This window comes from Gracilinanus agilis, chromosome 2 (assembly GCF_016433145.1).
Source record: "Gracilinanus agilis isolate LMUSP501 chromosome 2, AgileGrace, whole genome shotgun sequence".
NCBI lineage: Eukaryota > Metazoa > Chordata > Mammalia > Didelphimorphia > Didelphidae > Gracilinanus > Gracilinanus agilis.
In genome coordinates, this window is record NC_058131.1 from 452,663,288 (window position 1) to 452,679,875 (window position 16,588).

The window sequence follows — 16,588 nt, forward strand, 5'->3', positions numbered from 1 at the left end:
GTGTTTAGTAAGAAAGGGTTATATAGATCACCTTAGGAATTCCGGAGAACATGTGAAAGGACTTTATGGCTATTATGAAATATTTGTAATTATATCCAAGTGCATTTTTTTTGGTGGCTGACCAGAATGAAGTCACAAGTTTTGTGGACTATAATTATCAAAAGTTTAATCTGCATTGGAAATGTAGCATATTTAAGACATAGGGCTTTGGTATTTGAAGACATTTTATTTTTTATTAGTAATGTAATAAATTTCCACATAAGTTTTCTGAAGTTATATAATCTAAATTGTTTCCCTTCCCCTCTCCCCATACCTCCTCTTTCCAAGAGCTGGCAAGCAATTTAATCTGGGTTATACATGTATTGTCTTGCAAAACATATTTCTATATTGTTCATTTTTGTAAGAGAATAATCATATAAAACCAAAACCCCAAATAAAAACCTAAATAAACTAAAGTGAAAAATTATAAGACATAAGACTTTGGAAATGTCTATTCACTATTTGCTAGAGTGCCAGATTGCTTTTCAATTGTTTATTTGGATTTATGTTTTGGGGTTTTAATTTCATAAGATTACTCACAAAACTGGACAATATGGAAATAAAAAAGTAAATAAAAAATTTTTTAAAGTGGCATCAAGCTTTCCTCTTTGAACTCTCTGACTTTTTTCTGCCCTTTCCTGAGAACCCTGTATAAAGATATTCAGTGTACAAATTAAATCAGGCACACAACCATTATTTACTTTCATTTCACAAAAGAAATGCTAAACCTACAGTGTGTTACATTAACAAATACTTAAACAAGCAGCAGAAATTAACATTCTCTGGTAAGGTTGGGTACTTAAAACATTGTACATTATGTTATAAGTATCCAACCTCACAAACATGAAGGATTTATAGAAATTCTTGTGGTACTTGTAGCATCTCCTGCTGCCAGTCACTCTGACCTTTCAAATATTGTACTGCCAACCTCTGAAATCCATGAAGTGGCTACAAAAATTTGAGAGGATTGTTGTTAACTCACCTGTGTGCAGAGAAAGAAAGACAAAGAAGTTGAGGCTTAGGCCCAATAGAGAGGTGATTCTTTCCACTGCTGGAAGTTGGAATGTCTCATACACTTGATGGAAGAGAAAGTGTGAGAGAGTGAAGTCACTTCTTTTAATGTCCTCTTAATAGTCACTCTTCCTGACTCAGGAGCCAAGCCTCTTTGATCCAGATCTGGGAGTGACTAAGAAGGACAGGAAACACACACATAGAGACCCACCAGAAGTTTCTGCTTGTACATTTCTTTTATCAAGGGGCTACTTGTCCGCTTGTCTTTGGAAGGAGCCCAGCTCCAGAGATCAAGTGTTTGTCATCAGAAAGAACTCAAGACTCATGTGGGCCTGGAAGGGGTCCAGCTCTAGGCATAATCTCCAGAAGGAATGGCTGCTGTTGCTATCATTACCTAAGATGAAAACTTAAATTAATAAGTAAAATAGATGAACAGGATGATCACAAAAAACCTGGAAAGACCTATATGAAGTGAAGCAAGATAAAGTTAGTGGAATCCAGAGAAAGTTATATACTATAACAGCAATAATGTATGATGACCAACTGTGAATGACTTAATTATTACCAGCAATGAAAGGCAGCATGACAAAAAAGGTTATCCACTACAAAAGAAGTAACTGATGGAGTCTGAATGCAGATTGAAGCATACCTTTTTAAATTTCATTTCCTTCATGAGTTTTTCCCTAATATATGTGGTATATACCTTCTTTCACAACATGATGAACACGGAAATACGTATTACATGATAGTACGTGTATAACCTATATCAGAGATGGCAAACCTTTTAAAGATGGAATCCTGTGCCTCATCCCCACCCCAAACCAAGTGTGGTACCCTGCCCCTCCACCTTACTCCCTGGCCCCTCTCCTTCCAGACAGGGCTGCTGGGCAGGGGGGCAGGGGATGAGAGACCTGTGTGGAGAGGGGGAGGAGAGTGGCCCAAGTGCTCCCCTCATCTCTAGCTCTGCTCCCCTCCAGCTATGGGCCTTTCTGTGAGCTCTGCTCCCTTCAAACCTAGCTCCTTTCCAACCCCACCACTGGAATCACTTTTACCACAGATTCAACAGGCTGCCATCCCCTGTCACACCCACATGTGAGTCCCTTGCCTTACCCCAGACAGGGAGGGAGGAAGAGCTCCCCTTAGGCTGCTGGATGAAGGGGCTGGTAACGTAAGGAGTGTCTGCTCCTCTCCAGCTCTGACTCCTGTGAGCCGCCCGCCTTACCCCCTGTGTGCTCCCATTGGACTGGTGGGCAGAGGAGTAGGGAGGCACAGTGGAGAGGGTGAAGGGAGTAGCTTCCTCCGAGTCTCTTTACCTTTCTAGTAATGAACTTGATGGAGGGGGAGGGGAAGAGCAGCTGCATGCCCACAGAGAGCTGCTTTGTGTGCCATCTTTGGCATGGAAGATGCCAATGACATCCACTACATCCTAGGTCATCACCAGTCATCTTAATTTTTGTTTTCCCACTGGACTTGAATGACACTGGAAGAGAGAGTGAAGATGATGACTTTGTGCAACTCCTTCTCACTTAAATCCAACTCACTTGCAGGTCAAGACATTACCCCATGATGTCATTCATCCTCTTGGGAAATGAAGGACAAACAACAATAACATGTATTACTGTACATGTTATCTTATTTTATCCTCAAATCAACCCTGTGGAGTAGATTATATTATTATTCCCAATTTACAGATGAGGAAATAAGATGAAAGAGGTTAAGTGACTCACCTAGCTAATAAATGTTAGGGCCAGAAATTTAAATCCATATCTCTTGACTCTAAGACCAGTACTCTTTCCCCTCTATCACATTGTCTCTTGTGTTTAATAGTTGATATTCTATGCTTCTTTGCTGGACTGAAAACAAATGATACTTGAAATGATACTCCTGATAATAAAGGAAAAAATGTTTTGTTGTGGTTTTTTTTTTAAATTTGGAATGAGAAGATAGGTACAACTGGAACAAATATCTTCTCTACAAAAATTTGAGATAATTTATCAAATGCTTTACTGAAATCTAGTTAAGATATTCCAGCAGCAGTATCCTGATTTGCTAGTCAAAAATGGAAATAGTTAGACATTGGCTCTTTGTAATCATTGTTTCTTTGTCTAGGTGTTCACTAAACATTTCCTTAATGATTGACTTTAGAATTTTTCAGGAAATTCTAATTAATCCCATTGGTTTGAAAACCAAGCATGTCTTATGCTTAACAAATATGTTTGTGAATTATTGATAATAAGGTCAGAAGATTCCACATTAACTTCTCACATAATAAAACTGGTGGCATGCATATCTGTAATCACCACTAGCTATATATAAAACCTAAACTGAAAGAACTAAAATATTTTTTGTTAACTTTACCTACTAACCTGTGTAAACTTGGATTCATAGATACTCAAACTAACAATCTCTAATTTTCATTTTAAGGTAACTTTTTTGTCATTCTTGACAAACCTAATTTATTTGAATATTTCAGTAGGAAAAGAGGATCATACATGATATTGTAGATGTTTATTATAGATTGCTCTTTCAAACTAAATTCAATATGCTAGCTTTTGACAAATTAGTTTTAAAATTGTCCAGCTTGTCTGTAACTCCCTCTGAGTATTTAAATACTTCAATATCCCTCTTTTTCTTTTCATCTTTTTTTTTTGTCATCACTATTATTTATCCCTCTCTTCCCCTACTCCCTCCAAAATCTGCTGTGTTACCCCATGTTAGCCTTAATACCTAACTAGGTAAGATCATAGGCTGTAGACAAACTATAAAAAGTCCTTCGAACTAGAATGGTGTACAAGAATCTGGTTTGGATAGATCTAGAAAATTTGGCAATGGCTTAGGAGTTGTGTATCAATTATCAAGCTAGTTAGGACCAGATTCATTCAAAAGCCAGGGACACTGAGAATTAAGGAGAAGCCTCTGCTTTGGCTTTGACCTAAGTCTCTTTTCCCTATCCTCCCCTACCTCTGCTAGAGTAGGACTTTGTGAATTTCAAAGGGTCTAGAGCTGTGTTGGTGAACTTGTGGCATGTGTGTTGGAGCCTGCTGGAGGGGGCTGCTCTCTTCCCCCTCTCCACATGCATCTGAGGACATTTCTCTCATCATCTACCCCTCTGCCCAGCAGCCCAATGGGAACACTTCCTCCCTCCCCATTTTGGGGTACAGTGGAGGGCTCTCGTGCAGCATGAGGGTTATAGTTTGGGCACTTGGTCTCTAAGGTCTCTAAAAGGTTTGCCATCACTGAGATGTTGAACCTCCCATCTTCCCCTTAGGGTCTTAACCACGCCACCATCAAAACAGCAATGTCTGCATTGGGAGCCAAGAACCAGGTAGATATGGATTCACCATGCTTAAAAGGAGCTTCTTGAGTTCCCTGCAAATTGGAGAAAAGGACTTTTGGTAACTGAAAGCTTGCCCTTTCACTAAGTACACTGTCTAAACTTGAACTGATTTTCTCCTGGAATTGGTATGTATTTTTGAGAATGTGTTTCATAGACTTTTGAAGGGGGGAAGATTTATATCAATTTTATATCAATTCTTATGTATTCTATTGGTAAATACCTCTGCCTAAAAATTGTCTGGCTGACTAAAATTGATCTTCAACTGATAATTTTGGTGGATGCTTGAGGGATGGAATTACTCCTTTGGGGTACTACTATGCCCTGAGGGAGTTATATAGCCTTTTCCTGGGACCCGAGACTCTTATTTTTTAAAATAAAATTTTATCTTTATTTTGTTCCAATAACAAATGTATACGTTTCCCATAGTTACATGATTCATGTTGTCTCCCTCCCCTCTTTCCTGACCATTCCCAGAGTTGGCAAGCAATTCAACTGGGTTATACATGATAATACTATCATTCAAAACATTTCCATATTATTCATTTTTGTAAGAGAATAATATTGTAAAACCAAAACCCTAAATCATATACCCAAATAAACAAGTGATAAATCATGTGTTTTCATCTGCATTTCTACTCCAACAGTTCTTTCTCTAGATACGGGTAGCATTCTTTTTCATATGTCCCTCAGAATTGTCCTTGATCATTGTGTTGCTGTTAGTAGCAAAGTCCATCACATTTGATTGTTCCACAATATTTCAGTTCCTGTGTGAACTGTTCTCCTGGATCTGCACTAGGGTGGAAGTGGAATGTAAAGCAGCACATCAAGGTAAGCCCCACCATGGCAACAAACCTTAGGAATGGCTGAATCAGCAGAAAAAGTTTCCAGAGCTCTCTGTCACAGAAGTTAAAGGCAGAGGGGGGTGGGGATGAGTTGGACAACTGCTCAGAAGGAGATTATAGTGTCTCTTTTCTGGCTTTGGATGCAAGACTCTTGTTGCGTTATCCATATATAGATCCACGTCATAATCCTGCATTGTGGTGTCAGGTTGAGAAGGAGCACTAGTACATACCAGTACTTGCAGCCATAGGGAGCAGGAGATTCTGGTTACACTTCCAAAGTGGAATAGTGTGGTTGAACACACCTCTTTTACATTATCCCACCTTGGAAGAACTGAAAGCAGATTTATATCCCCAGAGCTAGCTCATTGCAGTCACAGAGCCCAATTTTAACAAATTTTTAAGTTAAAAGAAAAGAAAAAGGTTGGAAAATGAGCAAACCAAAAAATCCCTCAACATAGAAAGTTATTTTGGTGACAGGAAAAACCAAAACTCAAACTAAGAAAACAGCAAAGTCAATAGTGCTGCATCAAAAGCCTCCAAGAAAAATATGAATTGCTCTCAATACCAAAAATAATTAATGGAGGAGCTCAAAAAGAAATTTAAAAACCAAATAAGAGAAATAGAAGAAAAATTTGGAAAAGAAATAAGAGTGATGCAGGGAAATCATGAAAAAAGAATCAACAGCTTGGTAAGGGAGGCACAAAAAATCCTAAAGAAACTAATACCTTAAAAAATAGAATAGGCCAACTAAAAAAAGAGGCACAAAAGCCCACTGAAGAGAAGTATTTAAGAAACATAATTGACCAAATGGAAAACAATAAAAAAAATGCACTGAAGAGAAGAATACTTTAAAAGGCAAAATTGACCATATGGGGAAAAAGGCACACAAATTCATTGAGGAAAAGAACTCTTTACAGAGTAAAATTGGTCAAATGGAAAAGGAGGAACAAAATCTCACACAAGAAAATTATGACTTAAAAATTAAAATTGGGCAAGTGGAAGCTAATGACTCCATGAGACATCAAGAAACAATCAAAGTCAAAAGAAAGAAAACTAGAAGAAAATGTAAAATATCTCATTGGAAAAACAAATGACCTGGAAAATAATTCCAGAAGAGATAATCCAAGAATTATTGGACTATTTGAAAGCCATGATAAAAAAATGACCTTAGATATTGTCTTTCCAGAAATTATCAGGGAAATTTGTCCTGATAGTCTAGAAATAGAGGGTAAAATAGAAACAGAAAGAATTCACCAATAACCTACTGAAAGAGATCCCAAAAGGATAATTCCCAGGAATATTATAGCCAAATTCCTGAACTCCCAGTACAAGGAAAAAAAATATTGTTAGCAGCCAAAAAGAAACAATTCAAATATCATAGAGCCATGGTCAGAATAACACAAGATTTAGCAACTTGTAAATTAAAGTATTGGAAGGCATGGGATATGATATTCCAGAGGGCAAAGGAACTAGGACTTTAACCAAAAATCACTTACTCAGCAAAACTGAGCATAATTCTTCAGGGGGGAAATGACTATTCAAAGAAATAGAGGACTTTCAAACATTCCTAATGAAAAGATTAGAGCTGAATGGAAATTTTTGACTCTCAAATGCAAGACTCAATGGAAACCTTAAAAAGGTCAAGAAGAAAGAGAAATCGAAAGACATTTAAAAAAGTTAAGTTGTTTTACATACCGCCTTGGGATGATGATTCTTGTTACTCCTAAGAATTTTATCATTACTAAGGCAGATAGAAGTAGCATACATAGACAGAGGGCAAGGATGTGAATTGAATTTGATGGGGATGATATAAAAATAATAATGAAATGGAATTAGAAAGAGGAATGCAATGGGATAAATTATCTCACATAAAAGAGGCACAAAAGAGTTTTTACACTGGAGGAGAAGATAGAGGAAGGGGATAAGAAAAGTGGGGTGGGGTTAATATAAAAGAGAAAAAATTAGGAGATATGGTGGTCAGAAACTAAATAGGGAGTAATAGGATAGAGAGTAATACACAGTGATCATAATGGTGCAAAAAAAATTTTACAACTCTCTCTAATAGAGGCCTCATTTCTGAAATACCCAGAGGAATGAATTGAATATATAAGAGTATAAATCATTCCCCAATTCATAAATAGTCAAAGAATATGAAAAGGCAGTTCTCAGAGAAAGTAATTAAAGCTCTAAAGTGCAAATTAAAATAATTCTGAAGTATCACTAAATACCTACGAGATTGGCTATTATGACAAAAAAGGAAAATTTTTAAATTTAAATATGTGGAAAAATTCAGATATTAATGCACTCTTGTGAACTGATGCAAACTTATATCCAAAGAGCTACAAAACTGTACATACCCTGTAACCCAGAGTGATAAAAAATAGAAAAGGGAAGGACCTATATGTACAAAAGAATTTAAAGCGGCAATCTTTGTGGGGGCAAAGGATTGGGAAGTGAGGGATACTCATTGCTTGGGAAATAGACGAATAAGTTATGGTATATGATTATAATGGAACACAATTGTGCTATAAGAAATGACAACCAAGAAGAGTTCAGAAAAAAACCTGGACTTAAAAGAACTGAAGCAGAGTAAAATAAGCAGAACCAGGAGAACATTATATACAATGTCAGTCACAACTGTTCAAAAACTTAGCTATTCTCAGCAATATATTGATACAAAACAGTCACAAAGGACTTGTGATAAAAACTAGCATCTACTTCCAGAGAAAGGACTAATGAAGTCTGAATCCAGACCAAAGTAAACTTTTTCCACTTTCTTTTTTTTAAAATAATTTTTATTTTTTAGAAAAGTATCCATGGTTACATGATTCATGTTCTTACTTTCTGTTTCAACCCCCAACCTCCCCACCCCCATAGCCAACGTGCATTTTCACTGGTTTTAACATGTGTCATCAATCAAGACCTATTTCCAAATTGTTGATAGTTACATTGGTGTGGTACTTTCCAGTCTACATCCCTAATCATGTCCACCTCAACCCATGTATTCAAGCAGTTGTTTTTCTTCTGTGTTTCCACTCCTGTAGTTCTTCCTCTGAATGTGGGTAGTGTTCTTTACCATAAATCCCTCAGAATTGTCCTGGGTCATTGCATTGCTGCTAGTACAGAAATCCATTATATTCGATTTTACCAGTGTATTAGTCTCTGTGTACAATGTTCTTCTGGTTCTGCTCCTTTCATTCTGCAACAATTCCTGGAGGTCTTTCCAGTTCACATGGAATTCCTCCAGATTATTATTCCTTTGAGCACAATAGTATTCCATCACCAGCATATACCACCATTTGTTCAGCCATTCCCCAATTGAAGGGCATCCTCTTATTTTCCAGTTTTTTCTTACCACAAAAAGCAGGGGTATAAATATTTTTGTATGTCTGTTTATCTATGATCTCTTTGGGGTGGCTGGATCAAAGGGTAGGCAATCTTTTATAGCCCTTTGAGCATAGTTCCAAATTGCCATCCAGAATGGTTGGATCACTTCACAACTCCACCAGCAATGCATTAATGTCGCAATTTTGCCACATCCCCTCCAACATTCATTACTCTTCCCTGCTATCATTTTAGCCAATCTCCTGGGTTTGAGGTAATACCTCAGAATTGTTTTGATTTGCATTTCTCTAATTATTAGAGATTTAGAACACTTTCTCATGTGCTTATTGGTAGTTTTGATTTCTCTATCTGAAAATTGCCTATTCATGTCCCTTACCCATTCATCAATTGGGGAATGGCTTGATTTTTTTTATACAATTGATTTAGCTCCTTGCATATTTGAGTAATTAGACCCCTGTCAGAGTTTTTTGTTATAAAGATTTTTTCCCAACTTGTTGTTTCCCTTCTGATTTTGGTTGCATTATTTTTGTTTGTACAAAATCTTTTTAGCTTAATATAATCAAAATCATTTATTTTACATTTTGTAATTTTCTCTAACTCTAGCTTGCTTTTAAAATCTTTCCTTTCCCAGAGATCTGACAGGTATACTATTCTGTGTTCACTTAATTTATTTATAGTTTTGTTCTTTATATTCAAGTCATTCACCCATTCTGAATTTATCTTGGTGTAGTGTATGAGATGTTGATCTAAACCTAATCTCTCCCATATTATTTTCCAGTTTTCCCAGCAGTTTTTGTCCCAAAAATTGTGCTCTTTGGGTTTATCATATACTGTCTTGCTGATGTCATTTACCCCAAATCTATTCCACTGATCTTCCCTTCTGTCTCGTAGCCAGTACCATATTGTTTTGATGACTGCTGATTTATAGTATAGTTTAATATCTAGTACTGCTAGGCCCCCTTCCTTCACATTTTTTTTCATTATTTCCCTTGATATTCTTGATCTTTTGTTCTTCCAGATAAACTTTTACTGTAGTTTTTCCTAATTCAGTAAAGAAGTTTTTTGGTAGGTTGAAAGGTAGGACACTAAATAAGTAAATTAATTTGTGTAGAATGGTCATTTTTATTATGTTAGCTCATCTTATCCATGAGCAATCAATGTTTTTCCAATTGTTTAGATCTAGTTTTAATTGTTTGGAAAGTGTTTTGTAGTTGCATTCATATAATTCCTGTGTTTGTTTTGGTAGATAGATTCCTAAGTATTGTCTAAGGTGATTTTAAATGGTATTTCTCTTTCTACCTCTTGCTGCTGTGATGTGTTGGAAATATATAGAAATGCTGATGATTTATGTGCATTTATTTTGTATTCTGCAACTTTGCTAAAGTTTTTAATTATTTCTACTAGATTTTTAGTTGATTCTCTAGGATTTTTTAAGTAGACCATTTGCAAAGAGTGATAGCTTAGTCTCCTCATTGCCTATTTTAATGCCTTCAATTTCTTATTCTTCTCTAATTGCTACTGCTAGTGTTTCTAGTACAATGTTAAATCATAGAGGTAGTAATGGACATCCTTGTTTCACGCCTGATCTTACTGGAAAGGCTTCTAATTTATCCCCATTGCATATGATGCTTGTTGATGGTTTTAAATATATGCTGTTTATTATTTTTATGAAAGGTCCTTCTATTCCTATACTTTCTAGTTTTTTCAATAGGAATGAGTGTTGTATTTTGTCAAAGGCTTTTTCAGCAGCTACTGAGATAATCATGAGATTTTCATTTGTTAGCTTGTTGATATAGTCAATTATGTGGATGGTTTTCCTAATGTTGAACCATCCTTGCATTCCTGGTATAAATCCCACCTGATCATGGCGGATAATCTTCTTGATCATTTGCTGGAGTCTTTTTGCTAGTATTCTTTTTTTTTTTTTTTTTTTTTTTGCATCTTGTTTGTTTTGAATTCAGGGAAGTGCTATTTGGAAGTGTCTGGCAGACTCCCTATGGACACTTGGGGACTTTGAGACTACATTTCCCGTGATCCCTATGGGTTTCCGGTTTCCAGTTTAAGGCGCGGGGACGTCCAGTGTCCCCACGTATGGGGAAATTGAAATTCAGAGGAGGGCCTAGAAAAAGCTCTTTCTGGGTTTTGCAGAGTGGCTGGCTGGCATACCAGAGGAACAGGATGGGCTCCTGCATTAAATTTAAAAGATAAGCGCAGTGATATATATATTTTACCAACATGGCCATGGTTTTAATTAAACTACTAATTTCTATTATTATTTCAGTCTTTATCATTTTTAATCTTAACAATCTATGTTCATTAGGGAAATTGGTCTATAGTTTTATTTCTCTTTTTTATCTACCTGGCTTTGGAATCAGTACCGTATTTATGTCAAAAAGGAATTTGGTAGGACTCCTCCTTTGCTTATTATATCAAATAATTTGTATAGTATTGGGATTAGTTGTTCTTTCAATGTTTGATAGAATTCACTTGTGAATCCATCAGGCACTGGCGATTTTTTCTTAGGGAGTTCTTTGATGACTTGTTCAATTTCTTTTTCTGATATTGGATTATTTAAATATTCTTTTTCTTCTGCTGTTAATTTAGGCGATTTATATTTTTGTAAATATTTGTCCATATCACCTAGATTGTTATATTTATTGCCATATAATTGGGCAAAATAGTTTTTAATGATTGCCTTAATTTCCTCTTCATTAGGGGTGAGGACTCCCTTTTCATCTTTGATACTGTTAATTTGGTTTCTTCTTTCCTTTTTTTATTAGATTGACCAGTACTTTGTCTATTTTATCTTTTTTTTTCAAAATACCAGCTTCTAGCCTTATTTATTAATTCAATAGTTCTGTTACTTTTGATTTTATTAATTTCTCCCTTGATTTTTGGTATTTCTAAGTTAGTTTTCATCTGGGAATTTTTTTTTTTTTGCTCATCCTTCTCCTTCTGGTCTGCTTTTCTTTGTAGATCATCTTTTGCCTTCTTTATTTCATTTTTCAACTGGTCAATTTGAGATTTTAAGACATTATTTTCTTGTTTTAGATCATGTATTTCATTTTCCCAATTTCCTTCAGCCTCTGTTGATTGTTTTCTGAGTTCTTGAGTTATTTGGATTTTGAGTTCTTGAGTTAATTGAATTTTGAGTTCTTGAGTTAATTGAATTTTAAGTCCTTCCAAAGCCTGTGTCCATTTCACTGAATTTTCTTTGTTTTTTCTTGGTGTTTCTTTATCTTCTTCTGATCCATTTGCTCTTTGTTGAGTTCAGCTGGAGAATCCCCCAGCTCTGTTGTGTTGTCAGATTTTGTTTTCTGTTCCCTCAGAGCCCTTTGTCTTTAATTGGTGGTGAAGGGCTTTACAGAGGTTTGGAGCCTTATTGCTTCTACGGCCATCTGCCCAGAATTCTTTTTTCACTCTCTTATTTTTTTTTTGTTTGAGTTTCCTTCACGAGAAGGAATAAAAAACAGATATATAGTTTCCGGGTTAAGATGGCGGCAGAGTAAAAAGCAGCTGCTTGACCTCTCCTAACCCATGCATATAGGACTCCTCAAGAAGACATAAAAACAAATCCAAACAAACGAAGGGACCCCACAACAGGGCGCAGCATTGAAGGTACGCGGAATCGGGGCATTTCCATGCTATAAAGGGGTGAAACAGCTCTCACTAAAACTTGAGCAGAGCAACCCCCTCCCCCACCCCACACCACTTACAGTGCCAAAGCCAGCTGTTATCAAAAAAGAAAGTAAATAAGCTGAGTAGGTGGGTGTGAGGAAGGATAAAAGGGAATATGGGATTATAAGGTGATTGGAGGAGGAATGAGGGTATGGGAAGGTATATAGGAGATAAAGGAAATGGGGTATGTAGGAGAGAGCAGCTCAAACAGGTTTATTCCCAGAGGCTTGAGACAGAGGATACAGGGAGGAAACCAGGGCCAGTAATAAACATTTAGGCTTGGGTTTCTCTTGTTAGTTTCAAAGTCTTTTGAGGGAGGGGTCGAGAGGGCTCCTCCCTGCCAGTGAAACTGATGGCTGGAGGAAGTCTTGAAGGTGGGTACTTCCTGTCAAGATGGATGCCCCAGTTGTCTCAAGAAATAAAGGAAAATGATTATTTTCTTTTGGCCCTTGTCTTAATTTTTGACACAATGACTCACCACAGGGTTTGAATAGGTAACAAGGGAATTTATTAATACCAGGGTCAGTCAGAAGGGGAGGGGGTTCAGAATTTTCTAACTGCTGCTAGGGAAAGGGGTGAGGGTGGGGGATGGGTTGCAGAGAGGTTTAGACAGAGAGAGACCAGCTCTGCCAGGCAGGAAGATTTGACTGCCTTTTAAATAAAGTCTTTATCAAACCTAGGGATACTTATTTGAGGATACTCCAATTATCTAGAGAAACTAAAACCCACAATGTTCAATCATCAAGCCCTCCCAACCAGAACCCAAAAGGAAAATCAGGGAAGGGGAGGGATGGAGATGGGAGATCAGGGAGAGGTCCAGAGAAATGAGATAAGTCCCAATTTCCCCAAAACAAAATAAGCACAGGCCAAGGCCGAAGCAATTAGGCTAAAGCTGAAAGGCCAAAGCAAAAGCCTCCAGCCACAGCGAAAGCCAGAAGGCAAAAGCCCCATCAGTTGGAATTTCACTTCTATTTATAGCTTTAAGTTCTAACTGACTTTCTGAACATTCTAAGATGTTTAACTGACTTTTTGTGACCTTTAGAAATTGCAGAAGCAAAAAGTTTCTGTTAGCCACCCCACATCACTTACAGTGCCAAAGCCAGCACAAAAGAGTAAGAGCAAGTTTGGGGCACCCTTTAAGTTGTTGGCAACTCACCAGGGCCTGTTCCTGAGAACAGCAAGTCTTAAGGCTAAAGAGCGCGAGGACTTTGAACATAGACCTTGCGCTCAGGCGCAGGCAAAGGTGCGGAGGCATGCTTAGGGTAAGACTCGGATGAAGGGGCTGATCCTGAGCGCAGGAGTGGACCTTGAGTGGGGACCCAGTGCAGAGAGGTGCTTCATTGTGGAAGCAGCGTCCTGAGACTGTTAAAGGAGCTTCAGGCAGAAGAACGAACAAGGGTACTACCAGGAGGCTTGACCCTGAGAACAACTAGTCCTGAGAGTTCAGGAGTATAAAGAGCGCAGATAGATCCTGGGCATGAGCATAAAGCTGAGAGGGCACGCAGCTGACACAATGGCAAGCCAGAATCAGGAACCCCAGGAGAGACAGATGAAAAAAAACTTTAACACTCAACAACTTTTATGCAGAAAAAATCCAGACAACAGAGCAAACAGCAGAGGAGAACAAAGAAGTAACCATATCCAAACCTTCCCAAAACAATGAAAATGGGTCACGAGGTCTTGAAGAGTTCAAATCTGAGATTATGAGAAAGATGGAAGAGATCTGGCAAGAAAATAACAGTTTAAAAGGCAGAATTTCACAATTGGAAAGTGAGGCAAGTAAATAAAAAACCAGAAATGACCAGATTGAAAAGGAAAACCAAAAGATTGTAGCCAAAAACCAGTCTCTAAAGGCTAGAATTGGGCAATTCGAAAAAGATGCACCCAAATCAAAAGAATTGATAAGCAAATTGGAGACCAAAATCAAACAGCTGGAAAACAGGACAGACCAAATTGAAAAGGAAAATCAAAAGCTGATAGCAGAAAACCAGTCTCTAAAGACTAAGAATTGGGCAAGTAGAAGCCAATGATCTCTCAAGACAGCAAGAACAAATAAAACAAAGTCAAAAGACTGATAAAATAGAAGGAAACATGAAATATCTCAATGAGAAACTGACAGAACAAGAAAACAGGCCTAGAAGAGACAATCTGAGAATCATTGGTCTTCCTGAAAAAGCATAAATTAATAGAAATTTGGACTCCATACTAAAAGAAATTATTCAGCAAAATTGCCCTGAAGTTCTACAATAAGAGGTCAATATAGACATTGAAAGGATCCATAGATCACCCTCTACACTAGACCCAGAAAAGACAACCCCCAGGAATATAATAGCCAAATTCAAGAGCTTCCAAGTGAAAGAAAAAATTTTTACAAAAAGCCAGAAAGAGACAATTCAGATATCAAGGAATAACAATCAGGATCACACAGAATCTGGCAGCCTCCACACTAAAAGACCGCAAGGCTTGGATTATGATATTCAGAAAGGCAAGAGAATTGGGTCTACAACTAAGGATCACCTACCCATCAAAACTGACTATATACTTCCAGGGGAAAGTTTGGGGATTCAACAAAATAGAAGATTTCCAAGTATTTGCACAGAAAAGACCAGGACTAAATGGAAAGTTCAATATCCAACCACAAAAATCAAGAGAAACATGAAAAGGTAAATAAGAAACAGAAGGGGAAGTAAGAAAACTTGTATTTTTTAAATTTGCCTCTATAAGGGCTTCAATAAGATCTAATTATTGGTATTCCTATGTGGAGAAATGTTATGTATAATGCTCTGTAGTGAACTCTATTCATCATTATAGTATTCACTATTATAGTAATTAGAAGAATTATTCATAGGGAGAGGTTGGAATACTAAATGGTCTAAGATGATATGGGGGGTAGGAAAGAGGGGGATGAATAGGAGAGGACACCAAGAGAATCTTGAAGGAATAAGAAATATAGGATATTTTATTACAAACAAAGAGGGCAGGGGAAGAATACTATATATAAGAAGGAGAGGAAGAGAGCATTAAGAGGTAATATTTTCTTTTCTTTTTTTTTTTAACCCTTGTACTTTGGTGTATTGTCTCATAGGTGGAAGATTGGTAAGGGTGGGCAATGGGGGTCAAGTTACTTGCCCAGAGTCACACAGCTGGGAAGTGGCTGAGGCCGGGTTTGAACCTAGGACCTCCTGTCTCTAGGCCTGTCTCTCACTCCACTGAGCTACCCAGCTGCCCCAAGAGGTAATATTTAAACCTTACTCTCAGTGTAATTAACCCTGAGAGGGAAGAGTAGCTATATCCATTGGGATATAAAACTCTATCTAACCCTACTGAGAAAGTCAGAAGGGAAAAACCAAGGGGAGCAGGGGAGTGGGGAGGTCATAAAAGGGAGGGGAGAAGAAGGGGGAGGGAATTCATAAGGCCTTAAAAATAAAAAGAGGGGAATAATAAGGGAGGGGGTAGAAAGGGAAGTTAATCAAGGGAGGGGACAAGGGTTCCTGGCTTAAAGCAAACCACTGGTTTAAAAGGAAATAGTGTAAGAAGAAGGAGTAGAACTAGGAGAGGATACCAAAATGTCAGCAAATACACAATTGATAATTATAACTCTGAATGTGAATGAGATGGACTCGTCCATAAAATGGAAGCAAATAGCAGAGTAGATTAGAAACCAAAATCCTACTATATGTTGTCTACAAGAAACACATATGAGGCAGGTGGACATACACAAGTTTAAGGTAAAGGGCTTCAGCAAAATCTTTTGGGCTTTAAATGAGAAAAAAAAAGGCAGGAGTGGCGATCATGATTTCTGACAAAGACAAAGTAAAAATAAATATGATTAAAAAAGACAGGGAAGGTCATTACATCCTGATAAAAGGCAGTATAGACGATGAGGAAATAACAGTGTTCAATATGTATGCACCAAATGGCATAGCATCCAAATTCATAAAGGAGAAACTGGTAGAGCTCAAGAAGGAAATAGATAGTAAAACCATACTAGTGGGAGATATAAATATTCCTCTTTCAGATCTAGATAAATATAACCAAAAAATAAATAAGAAAAAGGTAAGAGAGGTGAATGAAGTCCTAGAAAAATTAGATTTAATAGATATGTGGAGAAAGATAAATAGGGACAAAAAGGAATCACCTTCTTTTCAGCTGCACATGGTACATTCACAAAGATTGACCATGTAATAGGGCATAGAAACATTGCAAACAAATGCAAAAGAGCAGAAATAATAAATGTAACCTTCTCAGATCATAATGCAATAAAAATAATAATTAGTGAGGGCACTTGGACAGGAAAATCAAAAACTAATTGGAAATTAAATAATATGATTCTTCA